This window comes from Neopelma chrysocephalum, unplaced genomic scaffold (assembly GCF_003984885.1).
Source record: "Neopelma chrysocephalum unplaced genomic scaffold, ASM398488v2 Primary Assembly neopelma1_65, whole genome shotgun sequence".
Classification (NCBI taxonomy): Eukaryota; Metazoa; Chordata; class Aves; order Passeriformes; family Pipridae; genus Neopelma; species Neopelma chrysocephalum.
This window is the reverse complement of record NW_020897722.1, coordinates 606,269-611,886: the sequence shown is the minus strand read 5'-3', so window position 1 is coordinate 611,886 and position 5,618 is coordinate 606,269.

The window sequence follows — 5,618 nt, the reverse complement described above, 5'->3', positions numbered from 1 at the left end:
TAGGAAATGTCCACTCACCACCAGCTCACTCACCCACATGCCATTTTCTCTCCCTCTGCCCCAAAAGGCTGCTGGGATGATTGCAGGTCACAGCAGGCCGGCTGGGGTAGGGTGGATCGCAGGATTGCTGGGATACTGGTGGATTTCTCCTGTTATTGGTACCACAACTCCCTCTCTCATTAGCAGCACTGATCACTCATTACGTGTTTTCCATAGGTATAGGAGTGTTTTGGAACAGCTCATTTTTGCATCCTGTAATTAAATGACCACTAATGAGTGCATTAGAGAAGGAGCAGCTGAATGGACTAACCCATGTGGGAATGCTGGATATCCATATAATAACAGATGGGAATTCACTGGCTTCCCCAGCTCCTGGCTGGGGACAGCAGCGTGTCAGCACCCTGCCATCCCTCTGGCCTCTTGTCCACTTCGAGGGACACCCCAGGCCCCAGCTCACCAGCTCTCCATCCCCCCATTTTGCAGGGATAACATATTCTGGACACCCCATGGGTTGAAAATTCCCTTCCCAGGGTGAAAATCCCCTTCCCAGGGCTCCGGGCTGCTCTAGCTCCTCTCCTCTTGCCCTGAATGTCACCCAGGTGTACTAAAGCCAATGGTGACCCCTTGGGGCCAATGTCCAGGCTTTACCCATCTGCTTCAAGCAGATAATCCTTTGGGACATCCCTGTTCCCCAGCCCAAGGCTCCTCCCAAGGCAGGCAGCCCCAGAAGTGGGCTCGCTCCCCATCCCTCACCCTGTCTCCTCTGGGAAGCACTGATGCCACATGCAAACCCCAATTTTGGGTGTGCAAATCCTCCTCCAGTGGAGATGTGTGGGTGTGGCACTTGGGGACATGGTTTAGTGGTGGCTTTGGGAGTGCTGGGGGAACTGTTGGACTTGATGATCTTAGAGAGCTTTTCCAGCATTAATGATTCCACACTTCTATGGATATCATGGAGGAGGGCAGGGGGTCCAAAGCCCCTGCATGTTCTTCAAGATACAGCTTTTACTGATTTACCTCCCTGATTTTACCTCCCTGGTTCAGTGTCCCGCACATACACATCTTGGGGAAAATGTGTGGATTTTGGGGCTCTCTGCAGACACAAACTGGCTGCAGTGCTCTGGTTTGAGGTGGGACGTGTCCTGAAGGCACACTCTGCACATCCACGCTCAGTGTTGCAACTCTTCTGACTCTGAGCAGGGAAGTGGTGATGGAACTGAGCCCAGCCTCTGTCTTGGGAGGGATGCTGGAGGGCTGGGGTCAGGGCAAGCCAGGGAGTTCTCGGTGCTGCACAAAGCTCTAAAGTCCCAAAAAGGAGGAACTTGCATGGAAAGGGTGTTTTGTTTGCTCTGGGAACTGTGTCAAGCATCTGCTGCCAGCGGGGAAGGTGGCAGCCCCAGCTCTGGGGTAGACAACCAGGTGGGCAGATTTTTGTGACCATCTGGGGAGGGAGTGAATGGCTTCGTAAACATGCCACGGCTACTGGGGTCTTGCAATTGCAGCACGGGACATTTTGGGTGGGGGTTGGCCCCAGCCTTGGGTGCATGGGGACAGCAGGGGTCAGGCTGGATGGGGATGGTGGCACAGGGTGACCTCCAGCATGCAGCAGGCAGAGCACCAAGGCTGCCTCCAGCTCCCAGCAGACCTTTCCAAAGGGTTTTGCTCCTTTTCTGATGATTGGATACGGGTTATTTTCATCCCTGAAATGCAGGGATGCCACCGAGGGGTTGATGTTGTGGAGGACAACCAAAAGGGACTGTAAACCCCTTGGCTGGTGTTTGAGGAGCTTTGGAGACCTTTGGAAAACCTGCTGGACGCTGCCCTTGGCGGGAGCACCCTGGGCACAGGCAGAATCCGGCCACCACGGGGCTCTCGGCAGCACCAGCAGCTCTCCCCCAGCAGTGTCACGATGACAAATGTTTGTCTTTTCCGTCCAAGAGATTACAGTGGAGCCGCTGCCAGCCCCACGTCTCAGTGGAATTGGTGTGTGCTCTGCCAGCAGCGTTACCGGCTCATGATTCACATCTTTGCAGCAGCTTTGGAAGGAAAATGTGCTTCTCGCCAGGCAGACCTTCACGCACATCGAGATGCCACGGTTTTTCCAGACTTTCCAAAGGAAGCCAAGTGAGACATTCCTTCTCTTCTTCCAGCTTTCTTGGAACAATCTTCTTTGATTAGTGAGCGAGACAGATAGTTGGAAAGACAGACGGACAGGCCAGGAATAGGGTTGTAATGAGCCCCAGTTGCCGGTGGGAGGGGAGGGTCCCTCCCTCTGCCCCTCTCTGGGTGGTTGGTAAGAGGCCCTGCTGTTCTCTGTGGTTCCCCACCCCTGCCCTCTTCCATGGTCCCCAAATCCCTGCCCTCTTCCATGGTCCCCAAGTCCCTGTCCTCCTCCATGCTCCACAACCTCTTGTCCTCCCCCATGGTCCCCAACTCCCCATCCTCCTCCATGCTCCCCAAATCCCTGCCTTCCTCCATGGTCCCCAACCCCCTGTCCTCCTCCATGATCCCCAACCCCCTGCCCTCTGCTGTGGACCCCATCCCCTGTTTCCCTCCATGGTCCCTGACCCCTTCCTTCTGCCCTGGTCCCCAAGCAGCATCTCCTGGGGCGGATTGGAGCAAGGATCTGTCTCACCAGGAGGATCACTCTGCCCTGAGGCACAAAGCAAAGGAGCTGGGGTTTGCTTTGCCTGTTGGGCCTAAGCCACAGGAAGCCAGGTTGGAAAAGCAGCCACATGACTCAGGCATGGCTGGCAGATTCCGTGCAAGGGATGGGGACAAGGCTGGGGTTCAGGGAAGGAGATGGGACTTCCTGCCTTGCTCCCTGCAGCTGCACCCCCTCAGCCTCCCCAGCCCTGGTGCTCGCTCCCACACCAGCAGGAGAAACAAAACAAGCATCTCCAGGGAATGTGTTTGGAAAATACCAGGTTTTATTAGACAGGCTGATGTTCAAGCTGACAGTTTTATCCCAATGCACACGTTCACGGGCATCTACACAGGCCTGTGTTCCAGCTCCCTCCCTCCCGCAACGCTCTTGGGTGAGACGCTCACCGCCCCAGTGCTGCGGGTGCTTGGGGTTTCTTAGCAGAATGAAAAGGCCTCCTTGCTCCCCATTTTCACTCCCACATTCCCAGAGATCTCCTAAGAAAGCTCAGCAAGAGCTGGGCTGGGAACTGCAATCCTCTTGGGACTGACGGCCACTTGGAGCCACGGGAGAGGAAGCATCGCAGTGGCGTCATCTCCCCGAGCCAGCACGGAGCCGAGCCATCGTGTGTGGCGGGGAGCAGGGAACAGACCACCACTGCTGAAGCCACTGATTCAGAAAGAGAACCCAAGCACACCGTATCAGAGGGGGAAAAAGGTTTTTGCTGTCACAGAGGAGCCACATCCAAGACACGGGCACAGGGCTTTGGACGGGGCGTGCAGGTGCCGAAGGGCAGAGGAAGGGAGGAGAAGAGGCGATGAGGACTGGAGAATAAAGCAAGAGAAAAGGAAACCAAAGAAAGGATGGGGAGAACAATGGGAGCAGCCTGAAAACAGAGCAACAGTGCCTTCAGGGTCAATCCTCCTTGTGGGGTGGGGGGCCTTTCCCTGGCTACCCCATGGGCTTTAGGGGGACAGGGCAACAAGGACAGAGATGGTGCGATACAAACCTCGCAAATAGAAATGTTTGATGGCCTTTGCTCAATGTGACAGTGACACACGGTGCAACAGCAGGAACAGTGGCAGCATTAGCCTGTTTCTGTCAGTGTTTCAATTCCATTACCTCTTGAGAAAACCATGCAGACCAGCCGAGCAGAGGGGACTGAGCAGTGAGACGGAGAGGGACACCGATGAGCAACGGGATCATGTACAAGAAAGAAGGAACAGCAGTGGAGGGGCAGCAGCGCTTGGGCAGGTTTGAAACATCACTTTGAGCTCATGCACTGACTCATGAGCACATCATTTCTCTCCAGGCTGCTCTGGCTGCTGCTCTCTCTGACGTTCTGCTTGCCTTCCCTTGCACCTCCAGTCCCTCTGCACTGCAGGCACAATCCCTCTGCCTGAGCCATGCCCCTTCCCATGCTTGGATGTAGATTTGGATCTTGGCTTCATTAGTTCAAATGTAAAGTCCTACCTCAAAGCAGAGGTCAGGAGAGTGGAAGTCCCTGGGGCAGCGTCCCCCCAAAACTCACCTGGACTCAAGGGGACCTTTTCTTCGCAGCACATGGGGAATGTGGAGCTCCCACAGTTCTCCTGCCTTAGCTCACATCCCGCTGCACATGTGGAGATGTGGGGTACTGCCCCTCACAACCTTCCCATCACAACACAGCCTTCCATTCCTAGCTTTCTCTTTCCCTCTTTCATTCCTTTTGCCTTTTTCTTGCCTCAGCCAGCACCTCCATGTGCTCTTGCTTCTGTCAAAGGTTAGTCCTGCTCCAGAGGTTTCACCATGGACGTTTGGCAGGAGGAAGGACGAAGGATGTTCAGCAGGTCCAGGGTGGGCTTGAAGGTGCCAGTCTCCATCCAGGACAAAAAAATCTACCTCCTGGTTGGTTTGGGCTTGGGTAAGCAGCCAGCTGTGCTGTCCATGAGGGCCAGGTTTCAAGGTCAGCTGTCCATGGGGAACCTCACCCTGCTGGGGTGCTTCCAAAGCAATACTCCTTCAGGACTGAGCAGCAATGCTCAGAAATGAGCCAACAAATGGCTAAAATGGGAGGAGTTTGGAAAACAAGCCCCAGAAACCTCCCTGGACTGTCCTGGGGAGGGCAGAGCAGCAGGTGGGCAAAAGGGATGTGACCTTTTTCACTTCACAGCTAGTGACCCCCTGTTCCTGCCTCCCTCCATGGAGCACAAAAACATGGGGGTCTGACTGAGAAATCATCAACATGGACTTGAACAAGGTCAAACTGCCAAATCCTCACCCTCAGAGCCCTGCTGGTCCGCAGGCAGGACTTGCCAGCATGGATTTTGAGTTAATGACACTCACAGGCACAAAGTGCCCTCTCCTGTGCTGACACAGGGGAAGAAAACCCTGCTTACAGCTCCTCGTGGGAACCATCTGGTTTCGGGTGCTGGCCCTTCTCCTCCAGCACAGCTCAGCAACTGCTGGCCTCTCCTTTCCAACCCACTTCCTCCTCTGACATGGACTTCCAAATCCCATCACGGCTACTTGTCTGGAGCTAAAGACACCCCTGCAAATGCCCCTTCTTAAGGTGAACACCCAGGTGAAGGCTGCAGAGGATCAACTCAGCTGTTAAATGGAAGGAGAACTCACCAGGTGACCTAGAAGTCTTGGAAAGAAAAACAAGATCAATATTTGCCGAGATTTGTAGCATGTTTGTGCGAGAAAACAACAGCTGGGTCCTGGCCTCTCTTTCCTTGAGCAGCACTTTGTCCTGGGGCTCCCGGTGGTGCCTGGGTTAGTGTGTCACTGCTCTCCCCTGTGCTGTCACGCCGTGCCCTCCTGCTCACTCCCTCATGTCTTCAGGGATGCAGAGGTTGAAATTCCTCTTCACGCACTCTTGGCATCAGTGGAAAAGCAGCTGCTGTTCTAGCTCCCCGTGCATTGCTCATACTTACAGCTTAAACATTGCCTTCTACTCGAAAGAACAAAGGTAAAATGTCAGGAATTCACA